Below are 19,172 nucleotides of genomic sequence, written 5' to 3'. Positions count from 1 at the left end.
GCCCACGCTCCCCCGTCACACCCAAGTGATTTGCTCATTAGTGTGACTGCTTTGACTGAAGGCAGTTGAGTCTTCATCCTCAAGGTAACCACGTGCGACTCTTTCCCTTGCCACCTAGAAGACCCTAGGAAGCCCAAGGGAGAAGATACGAATAAGGGAAGAAAATACAAAGACAACATAACTGCCAATACCAAATAAACTACCCAATTCGTTAAGTATGTCTGCACTCCCTATGCCCGGAGAGCTATTGTGCAGGGTTTGGGGGCTGCAACTATAAGCAATAATTAGCCTTAGTCTGGTCTCCAGGCTGAAGCCAGAGGAATCTTTTAAAAATCTAAGTTAGACCCTGGAATTCTTCGGGCCAGAGCCTGCAGAGCGAACGCCAAAGTCTTTTCGATGCTTTAGGAAGCCCTGTGTGATCTGACCTCTGTGACTTGGTCCCCTAGACCTCTCCCCCTTGCGTACTGAACTCTAATGGTGGGGTTGGGATCAGAATGCGGATTGACCCAAAAGGTGATAAAGTGACTTGCTGTTCCCCAAATGTCTGGCATTAGGTACTTTGCACTACCTGCCACACCAGTCTAGAACATTCTCTTCTCTGCCATGCCTTTGTCCAAACATCACCTCCCCTAAAAAGCCTTCCACCACCGTCCTATTTAAAAAGTGTGCAGCCCATATCCGCACACTCTGACCCCCTCCATCCCCCTTATTCTGCTCTGCATTTTGTCCCCACCAGTCCCTTCAACTGCTGACATTCTCCATCTTATGTTCATGGCTCATGGTCTGTTCCCCTTCCCCCCCACCCCCCACTGGAATGTCAGCAGCACAAGAGCAGGACTCTCGGTCTCTGTCACTCACTGATGGGTCCCAAGCGCCCTGAAACGTCACCTGGCACCTAGTGGGCCCTTAATAAATATTGGTTGAATGGAGAAATCAATGTGCTGAAATTTGATCCCTACCTAAAGCTTCACATATGTTAGCAGAATCACTACACTTAACAATCCTAACAAGCCATCACTATGCCCAGTTTTCGGATGAAAAAAACTGAGACGCAGAGAAATTCAAAACAAGGCTGTGACCACACAGCCCATAAAGTGGCAGAACCCAGGGTCAAAGTCAGATGCTCTTATTCCAGAGTCCGTAACTTACCTATGAGACACTGCCTGGACCTCAACAGTTTTATAGTTCAGAGGAGGCAAAATTAATACAGGCAATCTTTCAGTTACTAGTTTATCTGCAAGTTCCTCCGTGGAATCCAGCCTTCTGGACTCTTTCGCTCTAATCAAAGACTGAAGGAATTATGAGGGAAAAACAAGATGGAGAGGAAAGGGAGCTGATAAACGTATGGACTGGGAAGAAGGGCAGACAATATGGAATACAGTTTACCCCCAGTGAAGAATGTCCATAAAGAAAAACAATCAAGAAACATTTTAAGCACTTTGTGAGTAAGTGCTCACAATTTTTAACTCATGGCTCAGATGCACTTTCAGGTAAAATTAGAATGACTTTGAATGTCATTCACTATATATAACTTGCGTAGGAAAGTCAGTTCATGAAAGAGGCGACCATGACTTGGTTGTACTTTTTGTTCTCACAAGAGGTTATAGATGATGGTAATCAATGCTCATTGAATTAAATATTAAATGATACGCTTTTTGAATACTACCTGGGAAAAATGTATAAAAAAAAGAAAGATGGTTTTGTTTCTTTTTTTTTTTTTCTATTCTATGCACTGAGTATCTTTCTTTCTTTCTTTTTTTAAAGACTTTATTAAGGGGCGCCTGGGTGGCTCAGTTGGTTAAGCGTCCAACTCCGGCTGAGGTCATGATCTCACTGCTCATGAGTTCGAGCCCTGTGTTGGGCTCTGTGCTGACAGCTCAGAGCCTGAAGTCTGTTTTGGATTCTGGGTCTCCCTCTTTTTCTGCCCCTCCCCCCACTCACACTCTCTCTCTCTCTGTCTCTCAAAGAATGAATAAATGTTAAAAAAAAAAAAAAAACATTTTTTTTTTTAATTTTATTTTTAAGTACTTTCTACACCCGACATGGGGCTCAAACTCACAACCCTGAGATCAAGAGTCACATGCTCTACCAACTGAGCCAGCCAGGCACCCTTGGATGTCTTTTAAGATATCAAGAGCAGATTGTTCTTTTAAAGATCGAGGTATGCTTTTAGCATAAAAATATATATTACGGTTTAAAAATCTCTTCTATAAATCCAAAACTGCCAAACTCAAAATAGTTTCTCAATACGTTTCAATTTATTTTGATTTCATAGTAGTTTAGGCTTCAGGTTCAATTAGTACTGTGATTTTCAAAATATAAACCCAGTGTTCTCAAAACTGATCCAAAACATTTCCTTTACATCCTCCAAGTCTACTGGCTTCAATGTTAGAAGCATCTCTCTAGATTTGTTGTGCTCTTTAAAGTAGTTTCATAACCACACTTTCTTAGCTGTGAACTATTTCCTGCTGGTGACATCACAGCCATAATATAACTGCCGATGAGGACTTGACCAGATTACCTTAAGTAAATAAGTATGTATAAACAGATTATCTAGCATTGTGCTTTATTTTAGTCCTGATTTCATGGACCCATTGTTTTGAAAGGATCAACAATCTCATCAGTTGCCTGAAAGAAAAGCCCTTTCCCACATGCCACCTTGCATAATGGGTCAAAGATGATCAGATTTGATTTTGGAAAGGAAGTTAAGTGACATTACGGAAAGAATTTTTAAAATTTGAACGGAGGCATTTTAAAAATTCTGGGTATTTTCGAGGATATCTGATCACCTGAAACAGGTTATTAAAATACACAATGTTCTGAAATTGAATTTAAAAGTTCTGCGATAATCCAGGAGCTGTGGATTTGAAATAGGGACGGTCTTGGCGTTTAGTATGAAAAAAGCAGACAAGGGGAGCCTGGGTGGCTTGGTGGGTTTAGGCGTCCAACTCTTGATTTCAGCTCAGATCAGGTCTTGTGCTTTGTGGGATCCAGCCCTGAGTCACGGAACCTGCTTGGGATTCTCTCTCTCCCTCTCTCTCTGACCCCTGCTCGCTCTGGCTCTCTCTCTCTCTCTCTCTCAAAATAAATAAACAGAAAGAAAAAAGAAAAAGAAAAAGAAAGAAAGAAAGAAAGAAAAAAAAAGAAAGAAAGAAAGAAGGAAGGAAAGAAAGAAAGAGAGGAAGGAAGAAAGCAGATGAGACGAGGAGAGCATTTCCTTTCCATGCTATTTTTACTAATTTGTGTTATTGGGTGATCAGAAATCCTTACTTAAGGGATTAGCCACTGTTGTACTGTTTTATTCCGGTGTTCCAAGAATTCCTTTGGAGATTAAAAACAAATCCTTGGAAAAAGGATCCAATTTTTTTTTTTTAGTCCAAAATTACTTCTCGGGACACCAGTGCAAAACATCAGAAACGAGCTAATCCCTTAAGAAAGGGATATTTGATAACTCAATAGCACAAATTAATTGTGAGAATACTCAGGGAATCCAAATGCATTATGATTAATTTAATTCTTAAGAAATACATTGAATAATGTAGTTAATCCCCATAAATGTAACCTAGTGGAGGGAAGGTGGGAGTTGGTGTTCTTGCCCTCCTTTGATTTTATAAGCCAATAATCAGCCTGTAGTTCGAGAAGCACATTTTGCCTCCGCAGTGCTACAGTCGACACAGGCATCCATAAAAGGTTGTGTAAGTGTATAAATGTATTGCAAAGGCACACGTCATTTTCAGTGTGGAAATAGACGGAAACAGGTAGGCAGGGATGACTCCTACGACCCAGTCTAATAACCTCTCCTGTAGGAGGACGACGATGTTCTTCTGATAAAGGAAAAGCCTTGTGTCCCAGAGAAAAGAGCTTGTCTGCGGAGCACATTTAAAGCTGAATGCGTATATTGCCTTTCACGGACCTAATGACTCATTTTATTTTTTTTTCCCCAAGAGGTCCAGAGTTACAAAAGCATTATGTTGTAAGTTGCAGATTCCTCATTACAGAAGTGTTTTATGTTCTGCAGCATTCGGATTAAGCTTCTCCAGTGATATATATGTTTTAAAAAATCAGTTACCAGGTCTAGTTTGTGGCCTACTTGGCATGCTTCAGCGAAAGACACTTAGCAAATAAGATTGGTAGTTTGTCACCTATCTTAAATAATATCTTAGCTCCTTATACCACGCAGCTTCTTTTCAAACAAAGACTGTCAATGGTTTCAAGCCCTTTTCAGTAAAAGCATTAGCCGACCGAAGTTAAGTGGAAAGCAGTCTGGAAAGGCACTGTAGGCGAGATGCTGTTCCTCTACTGAAATTAAATACAGACAACCAAACCGTAAAACCAAATTTTCGTCAGGTCAACAGCTAGCTGAGTGTTCCGGATAAGTGACTTCGGAGGATATGGGCAATTCTGATGGCTTGCCCACGGAATGGTAACCTCAGAAGGAGCACGGACCATAGGGTATCTTGCAAGCTGCGTGCAGCTCAGACACGAGTTTTTTCTGGGGCAGTCACAACCGAGTGCTGACTGGGAAAAGTACAGCCCGACTTTCCTGTCTTACTACCACCTCTGTCTGTGTGACCTCATGGGACTAAGTCAAAGTCCTTGTCCCTCCGTCTGTCCTCTGAAAAACAGCCATTGTCCGTTTCATTCAGATGTCCTGAATGGCCACCCTGTGCTAAGTTCCACAAATATGTAATTCGCGGGCCCGTCCCAATTCCAGAGGAAGTGGCCATCGAGTTGAGGGGGGCAGTAGTGAATCACAGGAGGCGAAAAAATAATACACATTGACATACCACAAAAGGCAACCGCAAATGACTACCGAGCAAGCAGATAGCTAAATGACAGATGAGTGGATCAGACAAGAAGCCTTTATGTAGGAAGTGACTTGGAGGTGGGCAGGACTGAGACAGGCAGAAAGGAGGAAAAGCTATTATTACACTTCCGTATTGGTGTGCCCACATACCACGCATGTGCATAAAGAAGGAGCCATATAAGGGGGCGCCTGGGTGGCTCAGTTGGTTAAGTGTCTAACTTCGGCTCAGATCATGATCTCACGGTTTGTGAGTTCGAGCCCGAGTCAGGCTCTGTGCTGACAGCTCGGAGCCTGGAGCCTGCTTCAGATTCTGGTCTCCTTCTCTCTCTGCCCCTCCCCCACTTGTGCTCTGTCTCTGTCTCTCAAAAGTAAATAGATGTAAAAAAAAGAAGGAGCCATATCAAACACACTTGCTGCTCTCCCTTATCTTCTATCCTCGTTCCCCTTTTTTGCGCTCCCAAAAGGCAGAGTGAAGATACAGATGGTCTGGTCAGAGCCTGGAACAGAAAGGAGACAAACAGGGCTACGGCCCAGAACGGAAACTGTGTAAAAGGGTCAAGCCCGAGGCCCGTTCCCAAAGGCGGCAGCAAGGGAACTAGAGCAAGGGTGAGTGCAGGTTCTGAGCCCTCCCATTCCTCACCCCGGCCTCCCCTGAAGCACTGGCAGGGGGTAGACCAGCAGTCTGGCAGACCACACCTGTCTGGGGGGAAAGGGGAGGCAGAGTCCGGCTGGCTGGCTGGCCGAAGGAACAGAACGGACTCGGAGGGAGACCCAAACACTCCCCAACGGTCTCTGCCTCTGTCACGGGTTTCAGGCTCATCGTTGTTGATTTTCCTTCAACAAAGAGGAAGAGCCTACCATGTGACAGGCGTGGGGCCTTCTTCATTCTCTTCGCTCCGACAAAAGAGACCCTGGCTCGGAGTAGAACACCACTTAAGATGGCAGCCGTAGGGGCGCCTGGGTGGCCCAGTCGGTTAAGCGGCCGACTTCCCCTCAGGTCGTGATCTCGCGGTCCGTGAGTTCGAGCCCCGCGTCGGGCTCTGTGCTGATGGCTCAGAGCCTGGAGCCTGTTTCCGATTCTGTGTCTCCCTCTCTCTGCCCCTCCCCCGTTCATACTCTGTCTCTCTCTGTCTCAAAAATAAATAAATGTTAAAAAAAAAATTTTTTTTTTAAAAGACGGCAGCTGTAGCAACTGAAGGGCCCAAAAAAGGTCCTGGGCCATGGCTTGCTTTGTGTTTTTTTAGGTATCGGTTGATTTTGTGCCACTTATACCTTCTTTATCATCAATGGGAAAAGCAGCTGGTGCTTCACAAGCTTTCCGAGGTATTTTGAGACGAAATAGCTAATTCCGACAGGACTGGGGACTCTTGAGAGAAACATGCGTTAGATTATGAGTATGATCCTATAATATCAGGGGCACTTGAAGCCTCGGGTCACCTCTCTTCTGCATCCCCAGAAAGCACACCATTAAGTATTACAAAAACGTCTCATCTTAGATGCATCTAGTTAATCATACAGGGGAGCCAAAGCGTATGCAAGACTCCACAAAAAAACCACATTTACTATCCCGTGCTCGTGATTTTAAGCTGCTACAGGCACAGCGCTCACTGATACCCTTCCCGCTGTGACCCATGGCTTTGGCAGGAGAGAAAAAGGCCCTCTACTGGAATCGGTTCGTTAATACCCTTCCAAATAAGCAAGTCAAAAGCAAACAATGACACCCGTTAGCGAGCAGATAGCTAAACCAGGAAGTTAAACATTTTCTTAGTACTTTCTTACCAAATGAACAAAGAGGCTATAACAGGATGCACAGCCTTGAAAAGCAAGAAAATTCTCGCACGTGCTACAACACGGATGAACGTTGATGACATTATGCTAAGGAAAGTAAGCCATTCACAAAGGACAAACGTTGTGCGCTCCCCTCATGTGGGATACACAGAATCGTCAAATAAATTCATAGAGACAGAAAGTAGAATGGCAGTTGCCAGGGGCTGGGGAAGAAAAAATGGGGAGTTAGTGTGTTACAGGCACAGAGTTTCCGTTTGGGAAGGTGAAAAGGTTTGGGGGATGGACAGGGGTGATGGTTGCCCGCAACGTGAATGTGTTAATGCCAATGAACCATACACTTGAAAATGGTTAAAAAGTGGGTCGGTTCAGTCAGTTGAGCGTCTGGCTTCGGCTCAGGTCATGATCTCACCGTTCGGTTCGTGAGTTCGAGCCCCGCGTTGGGCTCTGTGCTGACAGCTGGGAGTGAGCCTGCTTCAGATTCTGTGTCTCCCCCTCTCTCTCTGCCCCTCCCCTGCTCGCGCTCTGTCTCTCTCTCTCTCAAAAAAATAAATAAACGTTAAAAAAAATGTTTTTAATGGTTAAAACAATCCATTTTAGGGGTGCCTGCCTGGCTCAGTCGGTGGCCATACATTTCCTGTTCTCAGGGTCGTGAGTTGTGAGTTTGAGCCCCGTGCTGGGTGAGAAACCACTTAATTTTTTTTTTTTAATCTTTAAAAGAAATGATACATTTTAGAGTATGTATATTGTACCACGATTTTATAAAAGAGAATGCAATGGAAATGTACAGAATGAGATGATAGGAAGTCTGGTATTTGCCTCCAAATAAGAAAGTGAGAAGGGGCGTAAGTTAAGTAGGGGCAAACTAAAATTCCTGCCAATTCTAATTGTTAGAGCTGAGCGATGAGTACGTGGAGGGTGTATACTGTTTGTATTCTTTTGTTTATGCTTGAAATGTTCCAATAGGAAAAAAAAAAGCTTAAAAAAAAAGAAAACAGAAAAGCCACAATGTAGAGCATGATCACAATTTTGTTTTCTTTGAAGGATTACCTGCATAGAAATGCATAGAGCTGTACTGCATAAGCATGCATTGGTTTGGGGGAAAAAATGTAATATATGTGAAAGAAAAAGAGTTGTACAAGTAATGGAATAACACCTGACTGCACAGAATTCTAGTACCTTCAGAAGGGGCAGCATGGAGTCTGTCTCTAGCCCTGAGCTGAAGTGTGGAGATGTGGTTGTGGGGTTCTGGGGAGGGGGGCGGGTTTCTAAACCCTGGAACTCACCATGCAGTTGTCCCTGGTTCCTGCCCTCCTGCACTTCCAGAAACACACACACACACACACACACACACACACACACGCACATTTCTTCTGTTAGCTCCCCTTCCCCAGGTTAGATTGATGAGTAGAAACTACTAAGCCCTGGGTCGACCCCTGGGAGCAAGGCCAGTGACGGCAATCAGCGGGGCTCTGCCCCAGGCCATCTCTCAGCAAAGAACCCAGACACTTAGGCTGGAGAGAGTCTCCTCCACCCACCCCCAGGCCAGGCCCCTTTAAAAGGAGCTCCAGAAGAGGCTTCAGTTGTGGCTCTTTACATTATAATCAGCCCAAGGCAATGAAATGGTCTTGATGTGCAAATTTCACGTTGAACAATGAATATTGCACCGAACATTTTACATGTACACATACACACACACGTAATGTTAAGTCTTCTGCCCTACCACTTATTGATTTCACGGTCTCCACGAAATAACAATGTGCTGGTCATCCAAGAAGAATCCTATGTTTATAAAACTGTACATCCACCACACCTAGGAAGCGCCGCTCACAGTATGTGGCTGTGAAGTGGAATAGAAGGATAGGGGTGACGCACAGCCATTATTTAATGAAGAAGGGCAAAATCGCGGGACATTTCCCCTGACAAGGAGAAAAATAAGACCATACGGTAAACTGATTGGGAAGCTCCAAATAAGATCATCTCCAGGACAATAAACCCCAACTGGAAATTGACCAGAGCACCCCCCCCCCCCCCCGGGAGACATGCGGAGTCATCCTGAGGGTCGTGAGTGATCCGAGTCTTTGGTGTCCCGATTCCAGTAGGTGATCCTGCCTGTGTGGACAGGGACAAAACCACCAGAGAGAGATGTCGCTACGTGGGGGGATATTTTCCCTATGTTAACATACATGTCATTCATTTTCCATGCAGACTCACTTTTTGCTCTTCAAGGAAGAAGGGCATGATGGGCTTGTCCCCTGAGTGCCCTTTTACAGTGGGTCCTGATCCGGGACAAGAATGCCAAACCTCCCACATCTTTATCAGCTGAGGAAACGAGCTTAGGTGCACCTAAAGGCTCTGGAAGAAGGTTCTTAGTGCCTGTGATAGCTTCTGCATCTGCTGTCCTTGGAAGTGTCCAAGATTGGATATTTCTAAGATTGACTTGATGGGTGGATGAGACGGACCGTTGATCTCCAAGAAACTCTAGAGAAAATAGTGCTGGGGAGCAAATTCTTGTGTCCCTGAATCTGGCCTATTACCAAAGAGCTTAAATGATCCTAAACATCTTAGGAAAGCTTTTCAAATAGAAAGGAAGAGGCAGTAACAACTATCACAGATCCCGCCCCTCCCCCATATTCTGGTCATATTTGAACAATATTATTGAGTTAAACACCTGCCTTAAATACCCCCCAGGGCAATGACCATCATCATTGTCCCCTATTCCGTGTATGAGGCTGAGAGTAAACTTCCCAATCACTGACCACATTTCTATGATTCTGAGATCATTCCAAGGGCTGCTGCCTTCTGGCACCGTAATGAGCTGGTTTGGGTCCCACGTTCCTTCAGACCTCCACATACCTGACAGAAGTAGTTAGGCAAATCACCCGGCCTTTCCAGGCTGAAAATTTCGCATCCGTAAAATGAAGGATGCTGGTAACTTCCAAGTCCTTCCCACACTCCCTTCCCCCTTCTACGATTCCAAAAATAAATATTAGATGCAACTTGGAATTTCCGAGAAGGAGAAATCTGAAACAACAGTTTAGCCTACAGAGCCCACGACCTGAGCCAGAGTCAGTCTTTGAAATGAGAAGTATGCAAAACCACAGGGCAAGACAGAACAAAAGCCCCTCGACAGCATGGAGCTGACCCAAGCCTTTCTTTCCTTCCACCCTTCACCCTGTCCCCAGCCTTCTAGATTCCCTGAGACCTTCCCTTTTCCTCTCCCAGCTGGTAGGTCCGCTTTCCCCGTACCCAGAAACCAAACACGTGTTATTCATGGGAGTACACGCCATGTGTCATTTGGCCGGGTTTTCGTTTTTTTGTTTGTGTGTGTGTGTGTTTTTTTTAATAAGCTGCCTTATCATTAAACCTCTTTCATTTCAACTTCTCTGCATCCTTCCAACAACTGTATAATGAGGATGCACATAATAAGAGCAAATGACTCCTTTTAAAACGCTGACCTAAAGTTCTAGTGCACTAAAACCAAAATGACTGGAGTCGGGCATATTAGCCCTTTACCCTTTCTATTTCGTATATACGTGGAAACAATTAAAGCCGGGTGGGTTGTGTTGTTGTTTTTTTTTTTCCCAGTGTATTATCATTTTGTCTTCCCCCTGGCCTTTTCCATCACATTTCAAAGAGTATACATAATATCAACTGCAGAGTCTCTCCTGTTTCCATTCTCTTCCCTCCTTTCCTCTTAACAACTGTCATCCTTTTAAGATTAGCCAACCATGGGCTCTCATTATACCCCAGCAGTGCAGTGAGGTCGGGACAATGGCCACAAACGAGAAGAAAAAAAGACAGACAGAAAAAAAGGGGGGAAAAGTTGGGGGGGGGGGCAAGGGAGGCGTTTAAAGCTCCTCATAAAATTAAATCTTAGATTTCAATTCTCCCTCATATTTTATTGTCTTTTCTTTTCTTTTTCCTGTGGTAAATGGTAATTAGAGTCAATAATCTTTTGCTGAGAGAGCACCTTGTCCTCACAGTGTTTATATCATCATCATCAAAGATCTGCCTTAAGGCCCTGGCGTGTTAATAATTTAAGGTGTGCACAGCCTAGTTATAGCAGGAAGCCTAGTTATTGAGTTTGTAAACCAGCCGATGATTTATGGGAACACCTTGCATGAGTCATGCTCATTAAATAAAATACTTCAGTTTAATAAGGAACATGGGGTAAACAGTTCTTCCCGTTACCGGGTGAGTGTGCAATTGGAGATTGTTGAGTTTTGTCACCGAGTTCACCAATGTCATTTTGTCTTAATTGTGTTAGCAGGGGGGAGGGAGGGAGGGTTGCGCGTCCGCGTGCATCTGTACGCGCACACGGTGTTAACGCTGTCCCTCCTAGAACTTTCCCCTGAGAAACTGTATCATGGAAGCCAGGTCCTCTGATGGAGAGAGAATGTTAAATCTCTCTCTAAAAGGCTACTAATTAAGAAACCAGAAATGCTCATGGAAATAAAATTACAGGAAAAAATCAATATACGGTTGTTAAATGTAGCCTGCATTCAAGAACCATAACCATATTTTACTGTTAAACACTACGGCTCACTCATTAGGAATTCCTAAGCAGACTGAGACAGCAAAAGCCAAACCTGGCATCCTGCTCTGTTAAAAGGAAGTGTGCACACAGGGTGTGCTTTTTCTCTTTAATGTCCCATGTCTGAAGCTTTGCAAAAAAAAAAAAAAAAAAAAAAGGAACAATGTTGTTGGATGTCGGTGTGGACCGTTTCCTGACCAACACCGGTCCCGTGACCACCGGTGTTTCTTTCACACCGAATTGGAGCCTGACATTGGCGCTGACACCCCCAAGTCCGCGCGTCGGGTTTCGCGGATTTCTGTATAAAGTGAACTTGGATGTTCGGCGTGTCAGGTGCTTTCCAAGAGGGAAAAAACGAAAGTGAGGGAAAGCGTCCTGAACGTGTGTCTCCTTCACGTTGCTCGCAAAACTCCCTGCACCTCCGCATCCAGTCTGGTAAACTCTGGGGCGTTCCCAAACGATACTCGAAAATGTTTCGTGTTTTTTGAAATCACGAAAAGAGCCTCGGTTGCACTCGTTTAATAGCCCAAACAAAGTCGGTGGTTTTTCCCAGCTTTCCTTAGAAAATAGACCTATCCCAAGAAAGAGATGCCACCCCGAGGTGGTTTGATGAGTGAGTAGGTGGACTTTGTGGTTTCTGTTCTGCCACCGAGGAAACGGCTAATCTGAGCCTCAAATTACAGTGTTTCCGTCCCAGGAGCCCTACCTGGTTTGGGTTTGATGTACAGTTCACAGGGCTGTGGACACCGTCGGGGGAACGCGGCTTTCCTGTTCAGAAACAGGGCAATGCTATCCTTAGCTTCCTCAAGGAGAGCACCTACGAGCCTGTCCCGATTTAAATCAAGTTTCACTTTTTGCTTTTAGAGCGTGTAACACATATTCCCTTTCTGATCCGAGAGAAATTATGGGATAATGCAAAAGAATGCACAAGGAACACTTCCACGGGGGACATTTCTGCAGAGTGGCCTCACCACCGTAGACATGTGGCAGCGGATCTTTAGTTGACCCTGCGCATCAGAAATGACCCTGTTTCAGGGCACCTGCGTGGCTCAGTCAGTTAAGCCTCTGACTTCGGCTCAGGTCATGATCTCACTGTTTGTGGCTTCAAGCCCCGCGTCAGGCTCGGTGCTGACAGCTCGGAGCCTGCAGCCTGCTTCGGATTCTGTGTCTCCCCCTCTCTCTGCCCCTTCCCTGCTGGTGGTCTCTCTCTCCTCTCTCTCTCAAAAAATAAATAAACATTTAAAAACATTTTAAATAAATAAACAAATGACCCTGTTTCCCAAGTATACTCAATTTTATTCAACCGCAACAAATGAACAAGTCTTGCCTTACACACCTCTCGTCTAAGACCTATTTTATACCTTTCCTCTCTGTGCACAGAAATCTTCTGTAGAAAAGTAGTTTCCAGCAGAAACACGTTATTCAAAACATTTTAAATTCCAAGTAGCCTCGTGGGCATTTTAATAAGTCACATTTATAATACAAATCAGACTGTAAGCTTCCAGCAGGCCAAAAATAGGTATTTGTATTATTTTCCATATTATATTTAGCAGTGTCGTGTAATTAAGTTCTTACTAACTAATGATTGCGTTAACAGGACCCACGCTATTATCTCATGCCCCCAGGTTTGGTACAGTTTCCCTTTCCTCTAATGGCATACAGCTCTGGTTTACACATAAGTTTTACAAATTCTGCTTTGATTTCAGAAATGTTTTTTTTTTTTGTAAGAAAAATTAAATAGCTGTGGGTCCATTAAAAAATCTCGCTGTGTCTGGGCGCACGCGCGCGTGTGTGTACGTGTGAAATCTAATAATCTCACTTTAAGGCAAGGAGACGGAGGCCACTGAGATGTTAATAAATATATCCAGGGTCATATAATTATTGATTAGTTTGGTTCTCTTGAGAGTGAAAATATAACTGTCATCCTTGGTGTTCTTACAATACTTTTTTCCCTTCCTTCAGAACCTCAAAGCTCTGGGGTCATTTTGCTTCTCACCTGCTTAACCTCAGCCTCCCTGGAGAGGTAGATCCCTCAAAGGGGCGAGCACTGTCACCTCCATGGTGCCTGTGACAGCTCACAAAGGGGGCAAGGTTTCCACAAAGGGCTTGGGGAACAAAGCCACCTCTCGTGTAACTAGCCCACCTGGTAGACAGAATCCAAGGTCAGTCTCTGTTACCTTCCACTTCATCATAGGGTGAATTCCGTTTTGCTCCCTAGAAAGGTCTAAGTTTCTGCTCTTATGGTTCCACGGATAAGCATCCTCAAATAAGAGCAAATCATGAGCATTCTGGAAAACACTTGTTTCTCCAGCTGACGCTGAGTGTTTCAGTATAAAGCATTTGACATGAGTCCCGAGCCCACACACTCCCCACAGGCCACCTGCCTTTGACGTCACTGGGAGCTGGGCCTTCTTGGAGATGAAGGCAAAGATAACATTCGCAGAGGCTGCTTTGCAAAAGTCAGCTTTTCTCTCTGATAAGCCAGAGACCCACGGAGCCAATGCTCTCCCAGGACATCCTTCTTGCTGGGCTTTTCTACCAAATCCACCTAAATCAGTCTTTAAGAAAACCAGGGGAGCTGCTCATTATGGTCCCGTTCACCACACCTGTCTGATAGCATCTCAGCTACTCCCTTCAAAGACAACACAGGACAGTCATTTTTTTTTTCCAATGCCTCTGTTCCCATACAGTGTGTTTTACTCACAGTGCCAAAATGTAAGCACAAATTGAAAACAGATTGCTTACCCGTGCCCAAAGATAAATATTTACTAGCCAGCAAATGCAAACCCGGTGAGAGTCGACTGGTCCAAAACGCAATCCTCTAAGAGAGAGACCCGTTTCTGAAGGGTGCGCCTTCAGTGTTTTCTGACCTCATTCGCTCTGCAAGGGGACACTTGGGGACACCGTGGCTGAAAAGGGACCACGGTTGCACATGATTGCCCAGTTGCCGAAAAGCAGCAGCTACCACGCGGGGAATCTTTTGCATCATTCCGGAAGCTGAAAGCAGAGCTTATCTCTCTCTAGAAATAAAATCAGAGAGAGTCCAGCGGGGGTGGGGGGAAACAGTGGCGAGGAGATAAAATCTTGAGAACGCTGGAATGAGGAGTTCTCTTTTCCTCTCTCTACTTTGTTGTGTGTGGATGGCGGCTGCTGGGAGCTCTCTCAGCCACCCTGAATGTATAGCTGCCTTTCGTGCCCCAGGGCCACAGGAGATATTTTACTAGAGATGCAATCAGCTCTAACCAATCAGTAAGAAGGGTTAATCAGCTGATCGATTGGTCCCTGAGCAGCCGGGACCTGGCTCCTCTCTGACTGGCTCTAGCCTGGCCTTGGGGCAAGAGGTTGGGAACTTTTAATTATCCGCAGCAGCTCCCACACTGATTGAATGGTCAATGGGTTTACCACTGAGGCAGCACCACTTGAATAATAATAGAAAACCCTGTGAATGCTGGCGAGCGCAAACAGAGGGCCAGAAAAGGCACTTGGATCTGCAGAATGCACGTTAAGACGGGTTAATTGCCTGGCAGCAACCAAAATTCAAAGGTCTGGAAGATGTTTTCTCCCAGTGTGGTAGGTGCCGGGGAGAGATCAGTGAGATGGCATTTTCTTGTGGGACTCTTCAGCCGGTGACCATTACTGGCTACACATTGTTGCCCCAGGACAAAGGAGAACTCGCTTACCCTGGTGGTTAAAAAATGATCACTGGAGGACATTTGTATTTTGACATTTGCAGGCAACTGTCAGGGCTTAATTATTTTTCATTGTGAACTTCCTCTAAAAGGAATAATCTTCCCCACTTCCACTCTACAGGATGTGCTGATTGGGGGGGGGGGGGGGGGGGAAGGGGGAGGAGGGAGGTTTGGCGGGGGAAGCAAGATCACATCATGCCAAAAAATATAATGCTCACACCCAGGGTTTTTTTTTTTTTTTTTTTTTTTTTTTTGTTCTTAAGCCTTCCTCAACTTTCTGGTGTGAAAATCCTTTACATTGTCCAAACAGAATAAATCACTAATCCAATAACTCACTGTGGTAGTAGTCTCATCCCTCCTTTCCTGAGAAAACAGTTCATTCATGATGGTTCCTTTTTCCCTCAAGATAAAACCAACAAGTGCCTCCGAATAAAAACGCTATCTGTGTTCAAATCCTCTGAGGGTGAGGCAGTGGAAGCGAATGCCCCAGAAAGGGCAAAATAACCAGCCAATAACTCTATGCGCTGGCAGGGAGGCTAGCAAAAGATGCGAGCAGTTGCATGGAGCTGCTGACAAGGATACGCGTGGGGTCAAATTGAAAAGAAAAGAAAAGAAAAGAAAAGAAAAGAAAAGAAAAGAAAAAGAAAAGAACAATCAATTTGCGAGGCTGTCAAATAAAAGTCAACAAGAATCCCTTTCGGAGATGTCAACCAGAATTTTAATTGTTCGAGACCCGAAATCGCCCTATTTAAGCAGATTCCATGCTAAAAAAAATTTGCCTTTCTCCAGTGATCTCACATAAACACGGAGCGTTCATCAGACTCCACCAGAGTCATTACTATTTATATTACCCTACCCTGGCCGTGTGCAGTCAATTCATAATTGTCCAGTTTTTCTAATTAATCACAAAAGATTTTTGTTTTGCCTGCAGCTAGTTCTGGGGTGACTCACGATGGCAAGCCAAAGCTCATACATCAAACACAGGCCCTTTCTCACTCTGGCCTTCTGCTGGGGAATGCGGCTCAGGGCTTCTCGACCAAAGAGGCGCGCACCGGGCATGCGCGGCCCCAGGCAGGGGAGAAGCTGGAGATCTGTCCTCTACTGTGTGACTTGTTATTTTTATCTGATGCTTGCATTCTCGGGCCAAATCAGATCCAGATAGCAAAGCAAGGTTTCTAAATTCAGAGCGCTGCCGCTCCGGGTTCTTTCTCTCCGCTCTTGTGCCTTCCTCCTCTTCCCCGTTTATCAAATTGTTCGAGACTGCAGCCTTTCCAAAAGAGAGATCCAGACGCCAGAGTTCATATCCTTCGGTCCTTCCAAGGGCGCCCTTGCACGGAGGCCGCCACGACAAAAGAATGTCACCAGGAAAAGAAAGAAGCCCAGTCTCTGTATTTTATCCTACCCAATCCATGTAATCACAGGGCGGCCGGCAGGAGGTTTAATGCGCGGTTTATCTTATTGAAAGGCACCTGGGGGTGTTTCAGCAGGTGACCGGTTGGAAAAGGTGTCTGATGCAAATAACCTCTAGGATTGCCAGGAAGGGGGCCATTGCCACAGCTTGTGTGAGTCAGGACGGCAAGCACACTCCGTACAGATGACCAGGCGGCCCACTGGGCAGGAGGCAGGCAGAGACGGTCCTGTGTGACCCGCATTGCACGCAAGGAATTTCAGGGTGAGATCAATCACTTTAGAAGATCTCCTTTGACTGCACTGGCGTGGGGGCAGCCCAACTGGAGGAGAAAAACATGCTGCCCGGCCGCCCTAAGGAGCCTTCAGGACTCCATCAGAGGCTTCGGGGATGTTAGACAACTCTTGGCCACTGGTTTTATTTAGTGATTCATTTGGCTGGTATTCTCTACGCACAAATTGACGTAGTGTTATGATAGCCAGATCCCAGGCAGCACCGGATACGTACATGTCCTCATGGAAGATGCCGGCCACGAGGCCACAATGCTCCCACCTGCCCGCCTCGGTGAACCAGGCGAACACTTCTTCTTCCCCTTGGGGTCTAACTAGACGACACCTCCTCCGAGAAGTCTCCCTGGCCATTTGCCTCCACGTCCTGCCGCCTATGCCCACCAGGCTTAGATGCATCTTTTCTGCACCCTGTAAAAGCTTGAACTGCCTCTATCCTAGCATACATCACGATTGCCTGGCCATGTGCCCTCTTGCCCACATTGTTAGGGGCACCACGAGAGTGGGGACCACCGTGTTCATCCTCAGCTCCAGCTCGCGTGTCCATGTAGCTCCAGAAGAGAAATCCCTCAGAACAGAAGTGGCCTACCACCAGGTGGAAAGATCATGGTAACTGTGAAGGGTGATGAGGACTAAATATAACTTCCTACACTTATTTTCCAAGTTCTTTAACTTTCCAGGGTTCCACGAGCTACATACTCCCTCACTGGTGCCCTACTTTGCCGGGTTCAGGTCCGCCCTGAATTCTTCACATGCTGGAATCAGGCTGAGGGTTAGTTCATCTTAAATCACAATAACAATACAAATAAAGAACGCTGTTATTGAGGCACCTGGGTGGCTCAGTGGGTTAAGCGTCGGACTTCGGCTCAGGTCATGATCTCACCGTTCGTGAGTTCGAGCCCCGCGTCTGGCTCTGTGCCAACAGCTCGGAGCCTGGAGCCTGCTTCGGATTCTGGGTCTCCCTCTCTCTCTGCCCCTCCCCTACGTGCTCTCTGTCTCGCTCTCAAATATAAAAAATAAAACATAAAAAAAAAAAAAAAAGGAAGAAGAACTCTGTTATTAGCTCCTGATAGGGAAGGCCAAACAAACCTGGGTCTGTGTTTTTGCCTCTTGGCTTCTTCCTTTTCCGAAACCTAGTTTGCATACATGGGGTGGGGGTTGGGCGTCAAAGGGACAGCTGCTTGTTTGATCTAATTAGTCTGATTCTCAGTCTTTGCTATGAAAACACAGGGGAAGGGGGATTCCAGATCATCCCTGGGCCTCTGTGAAGTAAAATCTTCCTTCACACTCGAAGGACTGGACCTCCTTTAACATAACAGATGCCAAATTTCTAAAGAACCTGAGGTCACTGGGCCTTTAAATGTCATATTCTTTCACACATTTGTATTCAGCGCGTGCTGAATTCAGCAAGGGCACACCAGCTATTTGCAAAAGACAGAAGAGGAAGGGCCCCTGCCCTCATTCACAAGCAACCAACACCTAGGTTGCTGGTCTTCTGGGCCCACAAACTTACACAGACTATGACACGTCTGATGGGAATCATAGAAAGACGGGGTGGGGTGGGGGGGCCGGCGGAGGGACATGGAAACTTGCACTTGAAGGTGGGGCCTGAGGTGGGGGTATCCCGCGAGACTCGCGCACAGAAGTCCCTTCAAGCAGAGTCATAAAGGACCACTACTAGGCCAGCAGCGCTCCCGGCAGGTGGACAAGAGTGAGCCGGACTCCTTTCTCAAGGTGGCGGAAGGATATTCAGACCTGGGCCCTGGGAGCGAATGGAAGATCTGTCCCCAGAGGCTGGAGAGTCACCGGGCCACCAAATGGAGTGCCTTATACACCACAGTCAAGACTTTCTATTTTTGTCCTAAAGACGATGAGGAAATAGCAAAGAAGGGTTTCACACAGGTGCGTCAAAGACTCAGGTGTGTTGTCCCGGGGCGCTCTGGTTGGGGCCGTGGAGCAGGAAAGAGGGGCAAGGTGGAAATGGGGGAGTCCACGGGCAGCCCCCGAAGAGGGGCAGGTGAGAAGTGATGGCAGCCAGGACTGGAGCCATGCCCGTGGACATGGAGGGAAGGATGGGTTATGGAGATTCTGAGTGGTTAAGATGAAGGGTGAATGAAGAGTGGAATTTCCCAGGGAACAACCAGGATTAGTGTCTCCGGCATTTCCAGCTCTCAGCTCTGCTTTACCTAGTCCCCCAAACCAACAGATCTGACCCTTGTATCATTGAGTTCAGGAAAAATAAGTTAGTGAGGCCAACTAAACCCCCTGCTGCTCCCTGAAACCCAAGACCCAGCCAAGAACATTTTCTCATCCACCCAACATCCCTCCTTGCACTCTCTCTCCACACGTGTTTGGAACCAAAAGGGACCTCGCGCAGCAACCCGATTCCCTCCTGAGTCCTACCTGTGCCCACTGCAATCCAAATGCAGGACATCTCCACCACTGTGCCCTCTTTACTGGGGTGCAGCAGGTTATCAGGGTGGCCTGGCAAAAGGCCATTCTCTTCTCCAGACTTGAAGTTGCTCCCTTGTCACAATGGGGAAAAGTGCAACAGCTGCCTGTTCGGGCCCCCACAATGTGCACAGAAAAACTGCAGGTCAAGACGATAAGCCAGAGGCGCCTGGGTGGCTCAGCGGGTTAAGCATCCAACTCTTGGTTT

The sequence above is a fragment of the Prionailurus bengalensis genome, chromosome B2 (genome assembly GCF_016509475.1).
Source record: "Prionailurus bengalensis isolate Pbe53 chromosome B2, Fcat_Pben_1.1_paternal_pri, whole genome shotgun sequence".
NCBI classification, from domain to species: Eukaryota; Metazoa; Chordata; class Mammalia; order Carnivora; family Felidae; genus Prionailurus; species Prionailurus bengalensis.
This window is presented reverse-complemented; position numbering follows the sequence as displayed.